Source organism: Furipterus horrens, unplaced genomic scaffold (genome assembly GCF_987537825.1).
Source record: "Furipterus horrens unplaced genomic scaffold, mFurHor1.1.pri manual_scaffold_9, whole genome shotgun sequence".
NCBI lineage: Eukaryota > Metazoa > Chordata > Mammalia > Chiroptera > Furipteridae > Furipterus > Furipterus horrens.
This window is the reverse complement of record NW_028327179.1, coordinates 46909941-46932562: the sequence shown is the minus strand read 5'-3', so window position 1 is coordinate 46932562 and position 22622 is coordinate 46909941. Positions and strand designations below refer to the sequence as shown.

The window sequence follows — 22622 nt, the reverse complement described above, 5'->3', positions numbered from 1 at the left end:
GAAATGTAAATTAAAACCATAATGGGATATCATCTCACACCTGTCAGAATGGCTATCATTAATAAATCAATGAACAACAAGTGCTGGTGAGGATGTGGAGAAATAGAAACCTTTTTGCAATGTTGGTGGGAATGCAGACTGATACAGCCACTGTGGAAAGCAGTATGGAGGTACTTCATAAAATTAAAAATGTACTTGCCTTTTGACTCAACAGTGCACTTCTGGAAATATATTTGAAGGAACCCAAAACACTAATTTGAAAGAATGTAAGTACCTCTATTTTTGTTGCAGCATTATTTACAATCACCAAGACATGAAAGAAGCCCAAGTGTCCATCAACAGATCAGTGGATAAAACAACTATGGGACATTTACACAATGGAATTCTACTCATTTGTAAAAAAGAAAAACATTTTACCCTTTGATACAGTATGGATGAACCTAGCAAATATTATGCTTAATGAAACAAGCCAGTCAGAGAAAGACGAGTACCAGTTTATTTCACTCATATGTGGAATCTAATGAACAAACTGAACTAACAAGAAAAATGGGGACAGATTCACAGATGGAAAGCAGGATGACAGCTAGTAGGAGTGGGTGAGGAGGTGTAGAGATTGAGCAAAAACAAAAAGGTCCTCATGAACATGAATGTGGACAACAGTGCGATGATTCCTGGGGGGGAGGGGGAATAGGGGGACTAAATGGTAATGGAAAAATACTATAAAGTTAAAATTAAGTAAAAAGGAATAGAAAGTGAAAAAGTGCAATGAGTTTTACCCTAATTCTTTTTCTTATTTTACAAGTTGATATATGTGAGCACCAGTGATGCATCACTACAATCAAGGTAACAAACATATTGGACACTTCTCAGAGTTTTTCTGTGCATCTTTGTTTTGTTTTGTTTGTTTCGTGATAACAGCATTTAACAGGGGATCTACCCTCTTAATCAATTTTGAAATTCACAATACTGTATTGTTAACTACCAGTACTATGTTGTACAGTAGATCTCTAAAACTTAACCTTACATATCTGAAACTTTATACCTAGTCTATGTCTTAAAGTTCCCAGATCCGTATCATCTGGGGCACTTATACTTGCAGACTCCATGGCACAGTGTCCCCTCAGATGTCATGAATCAGAAACTCCATGGACCCTGTGTGCACAATGTGACTGGAATGCCTGGAAAAACTGGGAAAGTATTGCTTTTAGGAGCATTAGGAGCATAGCCCTTTAATGGAATCCTAGAATACTTGGGTGTTTTGTGTGCAGATTGAGCTCATGCTAATAAAAGGTAATCAAACTACTTGTGAAGCCTCAGCAGTTATGGTTAATTGATGGTGTACTTCCCTATCCCTTCAAAAGGACTGTAAATTTAAGGGAAGAGAATATGCCAGTAAAAGAGGCCCAGCTCCCACCATAAATAAAGAATAAATAAACATTTGTTAATGTTTGAAAAACTGACATTTCAATCATTCACACATTTTAAAAATGGCTCATCTCTAATACTAGATGTTCAGTTACAAAGCACAAAAGTAATCTAATGAGTTAACATTGACAAATGCCAATTAGTGAGGCTTTTACCACAGCATGAACAGTTTACTTTAAATTCTTAGTAAAGTGAACAAAATACATTTTATATTATTTGTTTGTCAAATAACCTAAAACATAATGTGTATAAAATAATTATTTTAATTTTTATAATCAAATTATTATAATTTATGTGTCTTCTGTGCCCTGGGGTAACTAAAAATGGTTTCACTCTTCATGTATATTGCATTCCACAGAAAGAACACAGGATTAAAGAAACTGATGCCTGAAATTAAAGGCATTGGAACATGATTTCCTTAATAAATATTATTCTTTATTAGGAAAAGCTCTTGATTCGTGAATTTTTCTCAGACATGAAGAAAGATATTATTAAAGAAGAAAGGTAGAAGAGTGAAAACAACTAGATAAATATTTTTAAATGTATCTCTGTAGAGCAAAGAAATATTTTTTTAGTAGTCGACATTTAAAGGATGAGAAGAAACTTGGGCTGTATTTTCCATTACCTTAACGATGTCAAAGAGACAGATCACTTTCTTATAAGTTAGAGTAGAATATCATGGCAATGAAGTAATTTTTTTCCTAAATACCATCAGAATAACAGGCAGAAAATACAGGAGACATTTTAAAAATATTACTTAATTATAGAATAAATAAATTTTGCTATGTCTAAAACATGTTGTTTTAAAAATCATTTTGTAGATTGTGTAGCTGGAGAAGCAGGTGAATAAAACACCATGGACAAAATTTTCTACAATATCTCCACTTATTTAGAGCTTTATATGAGGTTATCACTATTTGTTCCTGCTATTATCATTACAGAGGACACTACTTATAAGAGAGAAGGCAGAGGGGTCTGTGGTGTGAAGTGCTTCTGGTGATTTAATCAGTCATTAAAGAAAGAAGGATCGTGAACACTGCCAACCACCAGCTGCAAATACAATAAATGTGAAATTTATTTTTGCAAATATACTGGCAATTCTATAATAGTGTGAATGAATACTAAGGAAAGCCTATTCAGCTGGTTCATTTACTGAATTAGGCAATGAGTTCCATAGTGTGCAATTGTTGCTAGAGTTCTATTCCAAAGTTCCGTTGGAAAGATGCACAGAAATAAAATTATATTTTGAGTTCCCTAGGGAATCTTTACACATAAGGAGAGCATACTCTAAGTCTTTTTGCAAAACAAAAATTTACTGAAGGATGAAAAGAACTTTCCTTTATTATTGTTTTACAAACTTCTCTAAATCTCTATTTCAAAATAAAAATATTTCAACCATTTTACTCTTCAATTTTCAGGACTGTAAAGTTGGATTTTTGTAAAAATTTTCTTTTAAAGAATTCATTTGCTTCATCTCATACCTACTGGCATACAGTATAGTTAACCACTTTTTCATTCTCTCAACAAATATTTATTTTGTGGGTACTATGTGGCAGACCTTGCACTATTGCTAGGACAGTGCAAGGTCCCTGCTTGCCAAGAACTTACATTATTATGGAAGGAGATAGACAATAAACTATAAGAAACTGCCAGGCATTAGTGCTGTAATGAAGGACAAGGAACAACAAATCAGGGTAAGGGTGGAGGTAAAGGCACAATAAGGGGTGGGTTTGCTATGTTAGTTGGGGTTGTCAGGGAAGATTCTTTCTGAGAAAATGATGTGTGAGCAGAAGGAAATAAAGGAGAAAATTATATGGAAATCTGAGGGAAGAGTCTGACTATATATATGAATATACTAATGATTTTGAATTAGGATTCACTATTATTGTGACATTATTTTTTAATATAAGAGAGATAGATTATGCATAATCCTTGATACATAGTTCAGACATGAGCATATGGTTTAGAATTGCAACTATGGAGTATAGCAGATGTTCAAGTCCCTGTTATGTACTGTTATAAGACATGGATATGCTATTTAATTTCTTTCAGTCTTAGCTCCTCATTTATAAAATAGAAACAACAATATCTTGTGAAGTTATTTTAAGGACTAAATAAAGTAATATATGTACAAGGCTTAACATAAATTAAGTGCTCAATGTAGTAGCAATTATTATTTAATAATAACAAATAAATGTAACTCAGAACTCTACTCCCATTGTCTTGTATAGAATTCCTTCATTCAACATTTACTAATCCCTATGTTTTATATACCATAATAGATGACAGGAATACCAAAATTTAAGGAACACCAATGTGTTCCTTATTGGCATGGAAGAGAAACATGAAAAGCCATTTATAATATAATAAAATAATTATCATAATCAAGAACACAAAGTAAATCTACACTATCTGAGGGCCTGAATGGAAGTTTCATGAAGGAGGGGGATGCATAAAATTGAACTTTGTAGGATAAATAGGAATTCACCAGGTAAATGAAATGAATGAAACAGAGCAGACAGAGCAGAAAGCATAGAGTAATGTCCAAGGGGACAAGGAAAAAAAAAAAAAGGCATCTTTAGAGAACTTTGACTATATCCCAAGTACCAGTAAGGGAAAGAGGTGAAGTTGCAATGGAGTCCAGACAGTCAATAATGCGGGTTCTTACACTTTCAGCTTATATATCATGCCCAAGGATCGAGACTTTGTTCTGTTACATTCTGAGGCAATGTATAATTGTGTTCCCATTTCAAAAACTTCACTTGACAACAGTGCGAGGAATGATGTGGAGGAGTTACTAAAACCGGGACCAGGAGGTTTTAGTACACAGTGCTTCCAAATATCCTGGCTCAGGCTCTGGTGAGAATAAGGCAAAGTAAGAAGTTCAGAGAGAGAAAAAGAAAAGTAATTGATTTCCCATTCAATCATTCATTCTAAAGAAATTAGCAACCTCTGACATTACTATTCTAGGTTCTGAAACCGTGTCAAATATGGGATTTTTACTAATATGACATGGTGACTGATTAGATATAGAAAATGGAGGAAGAAGAAGGAGTCTAGGATTGATCTTAAATGTCTGGGTTAAATGAAAGTGAAGGAGGAAGTAATAGTAAAAATAAGAGGGGTAGGTTTGGAGAGGGAAATACATACTAAATACAGTTCTGTTGATAAGTGGACATGTGGGCCTGGTTTGTAGGAATTTTAAGTCTGAAGAAAGACATTAAGTCACCATCAAGTTAGTGGAAATCAAACAGGTTGGGGTTAAATGTGGTGTCTCCTGCAGAGCATGCAGAATGGGAACCAAGCCGATTGTGTGTGACTGTGGAGAAGAGAAGCCACAGGTCAAATGTGGTAGGGAAGAAACCGTCCTTGTAATCTCTAGGATACATTTTTTGAATGTTTTTTTTTCTTTGTTTCATTCTTGGCCATATTTTCCTCTCATGTGGTAAACCCTACCTTATCCAAAGCTTCCTTATTATATACTACATACATGATCATGAGTCCTGCAGTTCTATTTGCAATCCTGGATGAATCGCAGCATTTAGTCTTGATGTGCAAAACTTGTTCTTTACATAATCTCAACATGTTAGGCATCCATAGAATAATCAATTAGACAAACCAGGGACAGGAATTTGAAAAAAAGGAATTGTGCATTTTAACATTCCTAATATACTATTGTGCCTATATTAGGTGCTTAATAAACATTTGATGATCAAACACCAACCAGCTCCAGCTTATGCCTTTATCATTTTGGCCTTAAATAAAACATGGAACTGTAGACCAATATTTATCCCAAATACCATGCATGATACATAGATATCAACTTATTTTTTTAATTGCACATAATTATTGGAAACAAAGTTAAAATATTTCCATTTGAAGATATACTTGTTGAGTGTGTAAAAAAATAGTTAATATATTTGAGTTATATTTTTCTTGGGAGTCATTAATCTTATTCAATAAACTGCAAATAACTGCAAATAATTTAAAATATCAGATATATATTTCCTGAATAACTTGGTATAAAAATGACCTGTTTTCCCTTAAACAGAAGAAATGCATGTTCCATGTAACTCATAAAACTTATTTTACAAATAAAATTGAAACAAAAAATTAAACATGCAGAGATTTCCAAAGGATTATTTGTTCTCCATAAAGAGTACCCATTACTTCAATTAGTTATGAAAAACAGTAAATTTAGGGGTACATATCTAAAAAGCTGTTTCACATAATATATTTTTAAAATGTATACCATTTTATGATGTAGTGGTTGTCTTTCTTTTAAAATATTTGCTAAATTGCTTAAGTTGGATATGTTGTCATGTTAATGATGAGAACAACTCTACTTACTCTTTTTTTTTTTAACTTTAAATCAGTTTATTGACACAGTAACACAACACACTTGCCTCCCTGACACCCCCACCCCCCTCACCCAGACTAGATCTCTCCATTCCTCCCCTCTTAGAACAAGCTGTTCCTCAAAAACAGAAAAGGGCAGGCCACTTCTACAGCCCCAGTCCCACCTCTAGGCCCTGTGAAGCAAGGGTCTCAGGCACTGTTCAGAACCTGTTAGAGGGGTGGGGGGTGGGGGGGTGCAGTTAGCACTATACTCAGCCAGGCAGAGGCATCCAGTTCTTAGAAAGATTCCCCCCCTCAGTCAGTCCAGAGGCCCTGAGTTGCTATTCCTCCTCCTCTCTGCTCTTTGTGACCCTAGGAAGGAGACATGCTGGGGCCTGGGCCTGTAGCCAGGAGCAAGAACTCCTGGCCATGAACTGAGAATTGGAGTTTGGCTAGGGTCTTTTAAGGTCCAGGCACCCCCCAAAAAAAGCCCTGGTGGTGGGAGTGAACTTCAATGCCCCTATTAAAAATGCACTGACAACATTAAAAGATTAAACCAGCTTAACCAAATGCCAGAATAACACTAAGCTGTAAAGAAGGAGGGGGTCAGACCTGCTTTCTCCAGGCCGGACACAAATGCACATGGAGAAGCCCAGGTGGAGTGTCAACAAACAACTCAAGGACACTGCTGTGCGGGGGCTAAAAAGCTGATATTCAGGAGCCCCTGGGGTGACAGGAAGCAAGGAAAGAAATACACAAGTCTGAAACCAAAAAAGAAAACCCAACAGCAGGGGGCCTGAGCCTGACAATGCTGCCCACCAGCCCTCCAGGCCTTGCCCTGGACCCAGACAGTTCCTCTCCCTCTAAGCAATGTCCTCCCCTACTCATCACACAGCGCAGTTTAAAAAGCTTCTAATGCCAGTTCATAAACATCTTCATTTACTATTGGTGATTACATGTGAATAATATGTTTATACTGTTCTTTATGGAAAACAATTTCAACAGTCAACTCCAAGAACACAATAGGCAACCCTTACCCTGAGCCCCTTGGCATCCTTCCCTAAATAGCAAGGAGCCCCCAACTCTGTCCCAGGGCTGCCTAACTTCCCCTTTCCCCTCTGTGGCTCTTGGGCAAAGTATCCTCTGACCATTAGTCCTCACCAGACAAGTTCTGGTCCAGGGGGTAAACCATGAACATCACATCTGGCCGAGAGGGGACACAGGGATGGCCTGGACGTACAATCTCAAAGCCCAAGAAGCTGAAGGTCTTCAGGAGTGGAGCTCTATCTTCCCGGCCCTTCCTGAAGCAGATGAAGACGTAGTTCACTTTCATCTTCTCTTCAGCAAACTCTAGCAGTGCTAACAATCCTTCTTTGCTCCCATCAGCTAATAATCCATCTGGGATTTCTACAAACAGGCTCTGGCTGGACAGGACTGCATCCCAGGAAGAGACTGTCACCTCGATGACCTCATACTGGAAGTGGACGATGTGAGGTTTTCCATCGTTCACAGGGAGGTCCTGGGTCACAGTGAGCTTCTCGTCCTTATATATTAGAGCTGAGAGAGAAGGATCCCGGCCGCCCCCTCGCCCACCGGGGATCTTCGACAGTGGGTGAGGGGCATCAGGAGCACCACAGAGGCCCTGGAACAATGTGCCTGCAGCACTGGAGCTGGGGACAGTTACTCAAAGGCAAAATACTACTGTCCTGGGTGTTTATCATCCTCGGCGGCTCTGCTCAGGGTGGGAGGAGGCGGCGCAGGGAGTGGGTAGGTGGATGAGTGGGTGGGTGTGGGGTCGCGCGCGCGCGGGGCCAATCTCTGCGGGTTAAGTCCCTGTCAGGCCGCGGGCCCAGAGCCCTCCTCCTGCCTCAGCGAGCGCCTGCCTCCCAACTCTACTTACTCTTGATTTTATCATACAAAATGTAATAGTGAGGTACTCACTCTATCAAGCAATAGTAAGTTTGTTTTTTTCCTTAAATCTTTACTCAAGACATGCTCATTGACCCTAAAGAGAGGGAGGGAGGGAGAGAAAGAGAGAGAGAGAGAGTGAGTGAGAGAGAGAGAGAGAGAGAGAGAGAGCATTGATGTGAAAGCAAAACTTCGATGTGAATGAGAAACATCAGTCGGTTGCCTCCTGTATGTGTCTTGACCAGAGATTGAACCCACAACCTAGATGTGTGCCCTGACCAGAAATCAAACTTGCAACCTTTTGGTATATGAGATGATGCTCCAACCAACTGATCCACTTGACCAGGGCAGCAAAACCAAGACTAAGTGAATAGCAAACTTTTGGCATGCACCAAAAGTCTCAGTGGACATTTTATACAGGACCAAATGTCCTGAAGGCTTTAAGCATGTAGAACATTAAGCAAGTATATTAATTCATTTATACAGAACAATAAATCAGACTAGGAGAGACTTGTTTATCATTAGTTTATGTTTTAAAAGGAATAGGTTATGCAGGATTTAATAGAAATCAACTTCCCATATTATGATCTTATTTGCTCATAATGTTTTACCATAAATATTACACAATATAACTATTTACTATAGGAAAAAACATCAATTAATAGTATAACAATATTCCAACAAAGTTAAGAAAATGTTAAGTATCTTTAAAACTATCAATTCAATAATCTATATTAATATTAATTGGAGAGGTTCCATATGAGTTAGTTGAAAAAATGGACTTATTGGACATTTTAATTTTAATGCGATTTTATAACATAATAATTGAAACTATGGGACTCTCACAAAAATTAGTAAGCAAAAGTTTTACTGGGGTTAAGCTAGGGACAGATGTGACCCATTTATAACAAATATATTAATTATATGCAAATGCATGCTTTTAAAATTCAAAAGCATGATATACATCTTAATAAATAAATATTTCTCCTTAAAATTTCCCATATGCCATTCCATTCACTCACTGCATTCTTTCATTGGCAGTGACAGAATAAAAGTTGGCTCCATAATGGCATATGCAGAGAGGCTGATATTAATGAGATTTTATTTCCTGGTGAAACGACATCATGTTTAGAGTCGCTTATCAGCGTTCAGGCATCCTTATAAGGAGTTCTGTTGCCTCCAGCACTAGGCAAGTCCATTCCCCTGAATTTTCTGTCAACCTTGGAATTCAGTTTAAATTTTTAAATTAAACTTCAGAGAGAATCATAGAGATGGGTTCATACGAACCTATGGATTGCAATATCAGTATTTTATTTTATTTTATTTTCCAGAGAGGAGGCATTAGGGATTCATGCCATAAGTTTATTTACAAACACATATAGTATGTTGAGTTCAACAGTTTGATCCATTTTTCAAAGAGACTGCACTTCTTAAAGTGCTCCTTTTCATATATGTTTCATGTATTAACTAAAACATCCTTATTTTTTAAGCAGTTGGTGTCTTACTATAAAGAAAGGTGCAGAAAATCCAGATACAAAGTATAGAGTCATCATAGCTAGTAACTGCCAGTTGTTTTCCACCGAAAATGGCAAATTCTTCCCTGGGCCTTCCTCAGAGTGGCTCCTACCGACCACAGAGGTTGTGAATTTCTGAATACTCTGTCCCCACATTTTGTTGTTGGAAGCCCTGCAAAAGGCACAGTAACTGAAAGTGGAAAAAATGGCACTATCACACTAAGTCCTTTTTTCATGACTTTGTTCCCCTTCCTGAAAGTATGGAAAGGGAAGACAGGAAATGAAGCAACACCATTATTTGAATGACATGGAGACTGCGGAATGAAGCATGAACTCTATCACCAAAAAGATTGGGTATGAACCCACATAGAGACTGTGTGGCTTTGGGTAAATTATTTAACCTCTTTGTGTACCAGCTATAAATGAGATTACTTCAAACTAAAGAGTTTCTGCTCAGCAAAAGAAAACATCAGCAAGATGAAAAGGAAACCAACCATATGGGAAAACATATTTGCCAATGACATCACAGACAGGGGACTGATTTCCAAAATATATAAAGAGCTGATACGGTTCAACATCAAGAAAACAAACAACCCAATTAAAAAATGGGCAAAGGACCTGAACAAACACTTCTCTGAAGAGGACATACAGCGGGTCCATAGACACATGAAAAAATGCTCAACATCATTAGCCATCGGGGAGATGCAAATAAAAACCACAATGAGATACCATTTTACACCAGTCAGAATGGCCATCATCAACAAATCAACAAGCAACAAGTGCTGGCGAGGATGTGGAGAAACGGGAACCCTACTGCACTGTTGGTGGGAATGCAGACTGGTGCAGCCACTATGGAGAACAGTATGGAATTACCTCAAAAGATTAAAAATAGAACTGCCTTTCGAACCAGCGACTCCACTACTAGGATTATACCTGAAGAATCTTAAAACATCAATTCAAAAGTAAGGGAAGGGTTTAGTCAAAGAACATATATAAATGACTCATGGACATGGACAACGGGGAGGGATATGATTATGGGAGAGGGGGTGGGTTAGGTGAGGGAGAGAAATTGGGAGAAAAGGGGACAACTGTAATTGAAAAACCAAAAATAAAAAAAAGAAAATGCCTTGGTCCAAAAAAAAAAAGTTAATTAAATAGAGGCTAATATTTTGGCTTCAAAATATTTAAGGAGAGAAGAATTGCTTAGAAGAAGAGATAAAATAAAAGCAGGGGAATTTAAATTAAAGGTCATAATAACTTGGAAGTTTTAAATTAAAAGCTATAATGATTGTTACTAAGTAGTTCAAACAAGAGACAAAAATTGTGAAGAGGGGCAGTAGGGTTGAGAGAGGGTGATTTGTGGGTAATAGAATATATAGAAACCTACTTTTTAATGCATCAGAAGCCTATACTCATTCTTAGCATGATTGTCCATTTAGGACAAGGCTAAGTTTATGAGCCATGATTTTTTAAGGAGTCTTCTTCAGGTTTCTTTTTGGCCATACCCTTATCCTGAGTTATTTTATCCCCATGTTTCATCTCTAAATTAAATATTGAAAATACTAAAAAACTAGGGGAAATCCTTCTCTAAGGGACAAAACTTTGAAGTTTTTTATATTCTTTAAGTTATTCTTCACCTTGGTGATATTGAGAATTATAATGAATGGGAATATTTCCCCATATTAAAATTTCAACTAAATCAATCAATATTACTCTTAAAACAACAAATATGGTTTTGCCTCATCAATATAAGGGAAAAAAATACAACGGCTAATTTTATGTTGTAAAGACAAATATTCAACTGTAGATCATTAAGAATTAGGACTTCCAGCCAAGATGGAGGCTTAGACTGACATGCTCTGTCCCCCTCCACAACTAAGGACTACAACTACCCCCAAACCAGAAATAACCAGAAGTTCCAGAAAATAAAACTACATGGAAGTTCAGCGTATGAAGTTATAAAGAAGCGGTGCTTGTCCAGATGTGTAGGAGGGATGAAACGGCAGCACCAAGGATAGCAGCGGGACTGCAAGAAATGCCAGGGGAGCAGTCCCGGTTGCGGTCAAGTCCCATCAGTTCGCGATTCCAATGCTGGGGAAAGCAGACCCCCAGTGCCTTGGACTGTGAGGCCCAGAGGGTGTGGGGACAAAAGAAGAGGCTCCTGGTTTCTCAGAGGAGAGTAACGGCAGAAATCCATCTTGGACCCCCACCCCCACACAAAGCGCCACAGTGTGGTAAAAAAGGTCGCCGGGTTGTGACGAGTGCTCAGGGCGCTACACCCGATAGCGTAGGAGGTGCACCCAAGGAGGAAAGATAAACAAAAATGGTCAGAATGACAGGAAAAATGATTGAAATACCTATCACGCAGTTAACCAAAAAACAAAGGAATTAACTGATGAACAAATAGAAAACCTTTCTGAGGCTCAGTTGAAAGCTATAGTCATAAGGCATCTTACAGAATTAACAAAAGATATTGAACACCTGGCTGCTGTGACTCAGTGGATTGAGCATCAGCCTGCAAGCCAAGTGTCACTGGTTCGATTCCCAGTCAGGGCACATGACTAGGTTGCACGTCAGGTCCCCAATTGGGGGCGCGAGTGAGAGGCAACCACACAACGATGTTTCTTTCCCTCTCTTTCTCCTCTCCCCCCTCTCTAAAAATAAATAAATAAACAAACAAACAAATAAAACTAATTATTAAAAAAGATATTGAACACAGAGGGGAAGGAATGAAAGCTAGTCCTGTTGAAATGAACAAAAACACATAAAAGTGGTGAGGAAACAAAAACCAGAGATCAAATCAACAAATCAAAACATAGGGAAGGGACAAACCAGTGCAGAAAGAGGAAACAAAATGTAAGGAATATGAGGAGAGGCTCAGAAACCTCTGGGACAGCTGTAAGCGAACAAACATTAGAATTATAGGTTTGCCAGAAGGGGAAGAAGAACTAGAAATTGAAAAATTATGTGAAAAAATAATGAAGCAGAACTTCCTGAACTTGGGGGAGGAAATAGACTTACAGGTCCAGGAAGCACAGAGAGTTCCAAAAAAATTGGACCCAGGGAGAACCACACCAAGACACATTAGAATCAAAATGTCAAAAATTAAAGATAAAAAGAGAATCTTAAAAGCAGCAAGAGAGAAGAAAAGAATTATGTACAAAGGGGTCCCAATAATACTATCAGCTGATTTCTCAAAGGAGACTCTGCAAGCAAGAAGGGACTGGCAAGAAATATTCAAAGTAATGAAAAGCAAAAACCTACAACTATGAATATTCTATCCAGCAAAGCTGTCATTCAGAATAGAAGGGCAGACAAAGTGTTTCCAGGACAAAGAAAAACTGAAGGAGTTCATTAGATCCAAACCACTGTTATATGAGATGTTAAAAGGACCGGTTTAGAAGAAGGAGAATCAAAACTATGAACATTAAAATAAAAACCGTATCACAACAACCAACAACAGAAGCTAGGGAATCGAAACAAAGGCAAACTAAGTAGGCAACAAGAGTGGAAAAAGAACTATAGGTATGGGGAACATACTGAGGGGAGGTCAGCAGAGAGGGGGAAGGGGAAAAATGGAGGGAGATGATGTAGGAATTAAGAAGTAGAGTAGGAGGGAATGCAGTAGACAGGAAGAGGTTGAGAAGAACTATATGCACAACCAATGGACATGTACTAAAAGCGGGGACAACTGGGTGGAGGGGAGCAGAGGGAAAAGAAATTATGACAACTATTACAGCATAATCAATAACATTTTTTTAAGTAGATATTCAAAATTATCGATATTTAAAAATATTTTTAAAAGATGTTATGGAATTAACATTGAAGCTAAGGACCACAGATGTCTAATAATTATGACAAAGATTTATTCGTCACTCTCTGTATTCAAGAGATTATTCTATCTCTCTCTGCACAACTTCATAATTTTACTTGTCATATAATATTTTAAATATCTTAACAATTTTTCATTAAACTTTAACAGTATATTTTCACTAACTTATTTTATCTATATTTATGATTGCAACACATTAAGTGTGTATTATTAAGAATGTACAACTAGTGATGTCTAGTTTGCCTTTGGGGTTAAGCTTTCATAACATTAAACCAGAGATCATGTTACTTGCCTGGGGTCAAGGTCCATGCTAAGAATGTTTTCCAACAGTGCAAAGCATACTAATCAGAAAAATAAGGTGATTTTCCTTTCTGCCACCCAAGCATCCCTGCGGAGAAGATATTTCACTGAAGGACTGGAACATGATTTCAATAGAAATGACTTTGTTTATCAGTCATATTCAACTTAGTGATGCTTGCTCTCTGCACCTAGATTAATGAGGAGGCTTGGAAGAGGCAAGCAGGTGGTGGGGAAGCTGCCTGGGTGGGCTCTGTGGGAAGAAAAGTCATGGAAACTGAATTCCTGCTTTTGTGTGTGAATCCAAATCTCCCTAGTGAGGAGAAATGAATGCATCTCTACATTTTTGTGGAGCAGTGACAAAGACAAAAAAAGTCTGGGAAACTCTGTAGATTTCCAAACCAAGGGCAGTGTCAATTCAAACTGACGCAGACTTTTGGGAGTTATATAACTAATAATTTATATTATATATAACATGAGATATATTACATATTATGCATCATATGATATTTCATTTCTAGTTACACAACTAATAATAATAATGTGTAGAAACACCCTCTGACTTGCTGACTGATGCAATTAACAGGCTCAGAGATGGAGAATGCTTTGAGAAAAATGTCGGGCGTTGCTAATAGTGCACCTGATCACATAATATTTTCACCAACAAGGACCCTATCAGCTTCTCTGCAAAGAAGAGATGGGGGAAGGAAGAACTGGGAGAGCCATAGCCATGCTTTCACAAGGATCTGATGCTCACAGGAGATATGTTGATAAACTGCAACATCCCAACAGGCACAGAGACTGATTTCAGGGAGCAAAGCACTTAGAACTTAGAACACTCACAAAGAATAGAGGTAAATGAGAAAGTAAGATGAGGAAAATGAATGTGTATATATACAGACACACTTATTTGAGGTTGCTTTTGTAAAACAGTAGTTAATTCTAAAATTGTACCTGTATTTGAATGTAGATATAAGTATTTATTGGTAAATGAACAAGTCCTTGGAGATGAGAAAGATACAAAACAGGCCATTAATATATTTGCAGGGGACAGAGAGGGAGACGGGAGAAGGGTGCACACACATGCACACACACACACAAAAAATCATTCTCAGTAACTGATGTATGTTAATTCAGTTAATCCTAACAACTCCTGTATGTCATTTATTTATTTATTTTTTTCCTTTATTTCTCTTGCTTTAGCAGATGTATCCGTGAAGAAATTGTTACGTGAGATATCTGATATTTTCTTGCCTATGTTTTCCTCTAGGACTTTTATGGTGTCACGTCTTACATTTAAGTCTTTGATACATCTTGAGTTTATTCTCGTGTGTGGTGTAAGTTGGTGGTCTAGTTTCATTTTTTTGCACGTCCCTGTCCAGTTCTCCCAGCACCATTTGTTAAAGAGGCTCTTCTCACCCCATTTTATGTTCCTACCTCGTTTATCAGATATTAGTTCACCATAGAGGCCTGGGTTTATTTCTGGACTCTCTATTCTGTTCCACTGATCTATATGTCTGTTCTTATGCCAGTACCATACTGTTTTGATTACAGTGGCTTTGTAGTATTGTTTGATATCTGGTGTTGTGATTCCTCCTGCTGTGTTCTTCTGTCTCAAGATTGCTTTGGCTATTCGGGGTCTTTTTTGATTCCATATGAATTTATGGAGTATTTGTTCTAGGTTTGTGAAATATGTCATTGGTATTTTAATAGGGATTGCATTGAATCTGTCAATTGCTTTGGGTAGTATGGCCATTTTGATGATGTTGATTCTTCCCATCCAAGGACATGGTATTTGCTTCCATTTATTTGTATCTTCCTTAATTTCTTTCTTCAATGTTATGTAATTTTCAGAGTACAGGTCTTTCATCTCTTTGGTTAAGTTTACTCCTAGGTACTTTATTTTTCTTGTTGCTATAGTAAATGGTATTTTCTTTTTTGCTTCTGTCTCTGAGATTTTATTGTTGGTGTACAGAAATGCCTTAGATTTCTGTATATTTATTTTGTACCCTGTTATTTTGCCAAATTCACTTATTATATCGAGTAGTCTTTTAATGGAGTTTATAGGACTTTCTAGGTATACTATCATGTCGTCTGCATATAATGAAAGTTTTACTTCCTCTTTCCCAATTTGGATGCCTTTTATTTCTTTATCTTGTCTGATTGCTGTGGCTAGGACTTCCAAGACTATGTTGAATAGGAGTGGAGAGAGTGGACAAATTTGTCTAGTTCCTGAATTCAGGGGGAATGCTTTTAGTTTTTGTCCATTGAGTATGATGTTGGCCTCAGGCTTCTCATATATAGCCTTAATTATGTTAAGGTATGCTCCCTCTATTACCATTTTGCTGAGTGTTTTCATCACAAATGGGTGTTGTACTTTATCAAATGCTTTTTCTGTATCTATTGATATGATCATGTGATGTTTGTTTTTTATTTTGTTTAGGTGATGTATTATATTTATTGATTTGCAAATATTAAACCGTCCTTGCATCCCTGGAATGAAGCCCACTTGATCGTGATGTATGATCTTTTTTGATGTATTGCTGGATCCTGTTTGCCAAAATTTTATTGAGGATTTTAGCATCTATGTTCATCAGTGATATTGGCCTGTAATTTTCTTTCTTTGCTGTGTCTTGACCTGGTTTGGGGATTAGAATAATACTGACTTCATAGAAAGAGTTTGGGATTTTCCCCTCTTCTTGGGTTTTTCGGAACAGTTTGAGGAGGATAGGAGTTAGTTCTTCCCTGAATGTTTTGTAGAATTCGCCTGTGAAGCCATCCGGTCCAGGGCTTTTGCGTGCAGGGAGATTTTGGATTACTGTTTCAATTTCCTTCTTTGTTATTGGTCTGTTGAGACTTTCTACTTCTTCTGGATTCAGTTTTGGAAGGTTGTATGTTTCTAGAAATTTGTCCATTTGTTCTAGATTGTCAAATTTCTTGCCATATAGTTGTCTGTAGTAATTCCTAACTATCCTTTGTATTTCTCTGGTATCAATCGTAATTTCTCCTCTTTCATTTCTGATTTTGTTTATTTGGGTATTCTCTCTTTTTTTCTTGATTAGACTGGCTAGAGGCTTGTTGATTTTGTTGATTTTTTTGAAGAACCAGCTCCTAGTTTTGTTGATCTTTTGGATTGTTTGCTTAGTTTCTATGTCATTTAGTTCTGCCCTGATCTTGATGATTTCATTCCTTCTTCTTGCCCTAGGCTTTGTTTGTTGTTGTTGTTCTAGTTCTTGTAGCTTATGGTTAGGTTTTTTATTTGAGATTCTTCTAGCCTTTTCAGATATGCCTGTATTGCTATGAACTTCCCTCCCAGGACTGCTTTTGCTGTGTCCCACAGGTTTTGGGCTGTCGTGTGCTCATTATCATTAGTTTCTAGAAATTTCTTCATTTCTTTTTTGATGTCATTGTTAATCCATTCATTATTTAATAGCATATTATTCAATCTCCATGAGTTTGGGTGTCTTTGATTTTTTTCTCTGAGGTTGATTTCTAGTTTCAAGGCATTGTGGTCTGAAAAGATGCTTGATATGATTTCAATTTTCTTGAATTTGTCGAGGCTTGTTTTGTGTCCTGTCATGTGGTCTATCTTTGAAAATGTCCCATGTGCATTTGAAAAGGATGTATATTTTGCTTCTTTGGGATGGAAAGTTCTATATATGTCAGTTACGTCCATGTGGCTTAGCGTGTTGTTCATGCCTGTATATCCTTGGTGTTTCTTTGCTTTGATGATCTGTCTATTGTTGATAATGGAGTGTTGAAGTCCCCTACTATGAGTGTGGTGTTGTTGATATCCTTCTTGTGGTCTTCTAGTATTTGCTTTAGGTATTTGGGTGCTCCTATGTTGGGTGCATATATGTTTATCAATGTCATATCTTCTTGATGGATTGTTCAAGTATTATGAAATGTCCTTCTTTGTCTCTTTTTATTACCCTTGCTTTGAAATCCATTTTGTCTGATATGAGGACTGCTACTCCAGCTTTTTTTTCCGGCCCATTTGCTTGGAATATTTTTTTATATCCCTTTACTTTCAGTCGGTTTAAATCTTTTGTTTTGAGGTGTGTTTCTTGTAGACAGCAAATATGTGGGTTCTGTTTTCTTTTTTTTTTTTTTCTTTTTTTTAATTAATTAATTATTTATTTATTTTTAGAGAGCGGAGGAAATGAGAGGAAGAGAAACATCACTATGTGGTTGCCTCTCACTCGCGCCCCCAACTGGGGACCTTAAGTACAACCTAGTCATGTGCTCTGACTGGGAATCAAACCAGCGACACTTGGCTCGCAGGCTGATGCTGGTCCTGTTTTCTTATCCATTCCATTACCCTATGTCTTTTAATTGGAGCATTTAATCCATTTACATTTAAGGTTATTATTGACGTGTATTTATTTATTGCCCTTTGTACCTCTGTTCCTCTCCTCTCTTGTTCTTTCCTTCTTTTTTCTTAGAACACACCCTTTAGTATCTCTTGCAATGCTGTTTTGGTGGAGATGTATTCTTTCAGTCTTCCTTTGTCTGAGAAACTCCTTATTTGACCTTCTATTTTGAATGAGAGCCTTGCTGGGTAGAGTATTCTTGGTTGTAGGCCTTTGTTTTTCATTGCTTGAAATATTTTTGACCATTCCCTTCTGGCTTGTAATGTTTGTGTTGAGAAATCAGTTGATAGCCTTATTGGAGCTCCCTTGTATGTTATTTGCTGTTTTTCTCTTGCTGCTTTTAGGATTCTCTCTTTGTCTTGAAATGTTGCCATTTTAATTATGATATGCCTTGGAGTGCGTTTTCGGGGGGTTCCTCTTCATTGGAACTCTCTGGGCTTCCTGAACTTGTATCACTTTTTCTCTCGTCAGGTTCGGAAAATTTTCTGTCATTATTTCTCCTATCAGTTTTTCAATTCCATGCTCCTTTTCTTCTCCCTCTCTAATTCCGATGATCCTGATATTATTTCTTATCATGCTATCCTGTAATTCCCTTACATCTTGTTCATATTTTTTTAATCTTTTTTCATTTTGCTGTATTGTCTGGGAGTTTTTCTCTACATTATCTTCTAACTCATTAATTCGATCCTCTGCTTCGTTTAGTCTGCTTTTGACTGATTCTACTGTGTTTTTCAGTTCAGAGATTGAATTCTTCAATTCTTCCTGGTTTTTGTTAACAGTTTCTATGTCTTTTTTTATGCTGGTGTAGTTCTCTGCAAGTTCCCTGTAATTTTCTTGGAGCTGCTGGTAACTTCCTTGGAGGTTGTCATAGTTGTTTTTAAGGATGTCGAGTATATTGAGCTTCTTTACCACCATTGTTTTGAATTCCATGTCTGACATTTGGGCTATGTCTATTTCATCTGTCTCTTTCTGAGGATTCCTCTTTTCTTTTCATTGAGGGGTTATTTTTGCTTCTTACCATGTTGGATTCTTTTTGTTTGTTTTTATTTATTTATTTGGCTTTTTTGGGGGGGGGGTCTGCTTTGACTTCCCTCCTTTGTGGTATGAGATTCTTTATGGGAAATCTGGGGGTTTCAGTGGTGCAGTCTCTTTGATATCCTGAGCCTGATGTTCTTGAGTTACCCTTTATATCATTTGTTTACGCTGTCTGGTTATATTTCAGATGTTCTTTGGTAGGATCTTCCTTCTGGCTAGTTGGTTGAGAGTCACTCTATCCACTTTGTCTTGAGTTCTTTTTTGGATATGCTGTTAAAAACATAAACACACAGCCCAGGCAGGAGGCCCACATCTTCAAGAAGTGTCCCCCACTCTCTATCCCGCTATCGTCAGCCAACGAGCCCGTATTAATATAAATGTAAAGAGATTAGAGCTTTTATACTGTAAGAAGAATAGGTAAGAGTTGTTTTGTGGGAGCAAAATATAATTTTTGATAGAGGGGGTGATAGATTAATAATAGTTGAGACTGTGCAAGCCAGTAGGTAATATTTACATTGTATGTTAATAAAAACAGAAGAAAAGGATGGAAAAATGCATAATATAGTAAGAAAGTGGGATTGTATTGTATTGGGTTTATATAGTAATTATATTCTATTATTTAGAGTGATGGGGGGCTAAACTAGACACACAAATGAATAAACAACGATTAAAGAGAAAGGATGAGAAGGAGAGGTTATATGCAACACGTTTGAGATAAAGTTTGTTTTTCTTTTGGAAGGGAAAAAAACCAATAAAAAAATAAGAAAGAAAGAAAGAAAGACAGAAAAGAAAGAAGAAAGAAGAAAGAAAAAAGAAGAGAAAAAATAAAAAAATAAAATAAATAAAATAAATAAAATAAAATATCCCAAGAAAAAAGAAGAAAGAAAGAAAGAAAAGAAAGACTAAAGAAGAAAGAAAGAAAGAAGAAAGAGAGAAAAAAATGAGGAAAAAAATGGGATGTTTTTACTCTGTTTTAGCCTTGGTGTGTCGCCTTCTTTTTCTGCATCCACAGCTGGTCTAGTGTGGTGGTTCAGAGGTTCTTGTTTCTTGCATCACTGGTGTGCGCCCGCGGTTGCCGCAATGGTGTGCGCCCACGGTTGCTGGCATGGCACATTCCCTTGCTGCCCACTGGAGCCAGCTGAGATGTCCTTGTGCGGGCACCCTTTCACGGGCGGGGCGGCCCGCGAGCTTGCCCCGTGATTGGTGCCTATTGTTGCCGGGTCTAGGTGTTTCTGCATTTGTGCCCAGGTGTCCCCACATGCGCATGTCCTGTCCCTTCACGCACAGGCGGCCTCATAGCTTGCCCCGCGATTGGCGCCTATTGTCCCCAGGCTGAGGTGTTTTCGCGCTCGTGCGCCGTGCCCTTAGTCCCGCTGAGCCGAGCTCCGGGAGTTAGTCTCTTGTCCCTTGCGCATGGCCCTGGACACTTGTTCACAGTGGAAATGAGCATCTGTGAGTCGCCGCCCACTGTTCTGGCGCTGCAGCTGCTCGCCTTCCCTCACCCATCTGGGTGGGCACGAACAGAGCCTGCACTAGTGGTCTGCTTTCCGGTCTGGGGCCCGGCGCCCACTGGAGCTGGCTAGGGGTGTCTGTGCACGGTCCTCTGCGTGTTCAGTGGGCCCTCCCTGTGCCTGTTGGGGCACTGATCTTATGTCCGTTGGGGAGTGTCCGAGGGGTGCCTGGACTCACTGCCCCAAACACCTGGGCCAGTGAATCAGAGCACTTTCCTATGTGCGCCCCCGGGACCCAAGGGTAGGGTTGGGGAGTGGATGAGTGCGCCTCTGCACCTGCGCTCCTCAAGAATGGCCTACCACCCCCAAACTTTCCTCCCCTCTCCACCATCCACTATAGAAAAATATAAAGGAGAGTTATGTTCTCACTTGCCCCGGAGCACGCTGTCTCCTGTCCTTCAGCACCAATGCTACTTGGTCGAGTCCCGTCTCTGCCAGCGGGCAGAGATCCGCTCTCCTCCAGACTCCTCTCCAGGGTAGCCTGTGGTTGCCAAAAAGGCTTTGTGTACTTCCAGCCGCAGCTCGGGCAGCCGCCCCAGTCAGGAATCCCGTTTCGTCCCCTTTTCCTCCGCTATCCTCACTAAACAGGTTGTTCCCAGATGGTTTTCTCTAATCCAGCAGTGCCATGGCTCAACTCCTGCCAGTGTCCAGCTGTTCACTGAGATGCTCTGTCTGCAACTAGCCCAAACTACAGACGGGTTTCGGGAGCCTGAAAATGCAGCCTCCCCTCACTCCTCCACCATCTTCTCCCTAATTCACTCTTTAATTCCAGCTTAAAACAAAATGCTGGAAAGGAGGATAAGACACATCTGATCTGGCACAAAGTATTACTAAACATTAAAGTATAAAAATCAATAAACAAAAGTAAAATGCCATGTTGCTTAGACATTGTTTTATACAACATTTGAATACTAGAAGATGTCTATTATGTAAATTGATTTTTCACTGTATGACATGCCTGAAAAACAACAGTCTTCCTTGTTCATAATTTCCTGACTCCTATAAGGAAATAATATGAAAACTATGTACAGTGACAGGTGGTTACTAGACTTATTACAGTGATCACTTCAAAAAGTATATGAATAGTGAATCACTATATTGTACACCTGAATCCAATATATTATTGTATGTTAACTATTATTAAAAATGAATTTTAAAAATACATGGTATAAACTCAGGAACAAGTTGATTGACTATTTTTGACATTCTTGAGGGTGAGTAGGTTTTGAAGTTGATCAGAATATGAAATCTTGGGTTCTTGATTCTTGGAGTTCCTTGTCTTTGTCTGTCTCTTCAATCTCTCCTCCCCAACTCTCTAGGAGAGCAGAGGATCATTAGAAAAAGACTTAATGAAGTAAACTGCTGGATATAAGCTTCAGTTTACCACTTTTGTATGAATCTTATCCAGTCAGTGTTTATGCTCAGGTACGACTGTTAGCATAGGTAACCGGTTAGTTATCAATAAAGGAATGGAGAAAATAAAATTAGACATTTTAGCTTAATAAAGTAGGCAGCTGAATCAGACATTAAGCCTGATTTACTAGGGAGCTGTAGCATTCACAGGCTACCCAGGGGACTGCTGCATCCTCTGCCAAGGGAACTTAATCCTTGAAGAAGGCAGGAGGAACGGCTACTGGTCATAACTGTGATTACCAAGGGAGGGATGAAAACAGCAGGGGAACTTCCTTCGCTAGGCACATATGTAGTAGAAGCTAAGATGGCACAAGGAGAGGTAAACACATGCACAGTAGAAACCAGATGATGCAACAAAACTTTGGGGCATGCACAGTAGAAGCCAAAATGTTGCTGTAAATGGGTGGAGTCTAGTCTGAGAAAATTTCAGAAGAGAATCGATTTGGATAAAGGACATTATATCCTGGAATATCCAGGAAAGGAATTTGATAGAGAAAGGGACTAGCACAAGCCCACAAAAACTCAGGAAGTAGTTAGATACTTTGAAAGAAAGACTGCTTATTTTCAAAAACCAGGGAAATATGTGGAGGATTATCAGGGATGTCAGAGCAGTTGCTACTAGAGCCTGTCTGCCCTCTACATTCTGGAAGGCAGATTATTACCTTTCACCCCAATAAATCGTGTCACTGTGCTTAAACTTCTCCCACATGTGTGCCCTTTCAAATTCTTTTGTTGCGATGCCATAAGAACCCATTTTCACTGGCAACACTATTTCCTTTCTGTTTTAGGCTCCTAAACATACGATTTAAAAATGGGTTCTCTACTTCTCATGCTTAAAAACCTGTTAGGAGAACTTCATTTAAAAATGCAAAATTTTGTGTTTAACCCCCATAGATTCTAATTCAGTAGGTTGGGTGGAACTTTAGAATCTAAATTTTAAATAAGTTCTTCTGGATATTCTAATGTGGGTGGTCCT

At 38.3% G+C, this 22622-nt stretch overlaps 1 protein-coding gene and 2 pseudogenes across 1 annotated transcript in view; all 3 read right to left on the bottom strand.

Moving 5' to 3' along the window:
* The window catches only part of MAGI2 (membrane associated guanylate kinase, WW and PDZ domain containing 2), a 1613703-nt gene that overhangs the window by 1040433 nt on the left and 550648 nt on the right, over positions 1-22622 (bottom strand). The window lies entirely within an intron of this gene.
* LOC150001683 (ornithine decarboxylase antizyme 2 pseudogene) lies at positions 5797-7642 on the bottom strand (annotated as a pseudogene).
* LOC150001682 (cytochrome c oxidase subunit 7C, mitochondrial pseudogene) lies at positions 9150-9341 on the bottom strand (annotated as a pseudogene).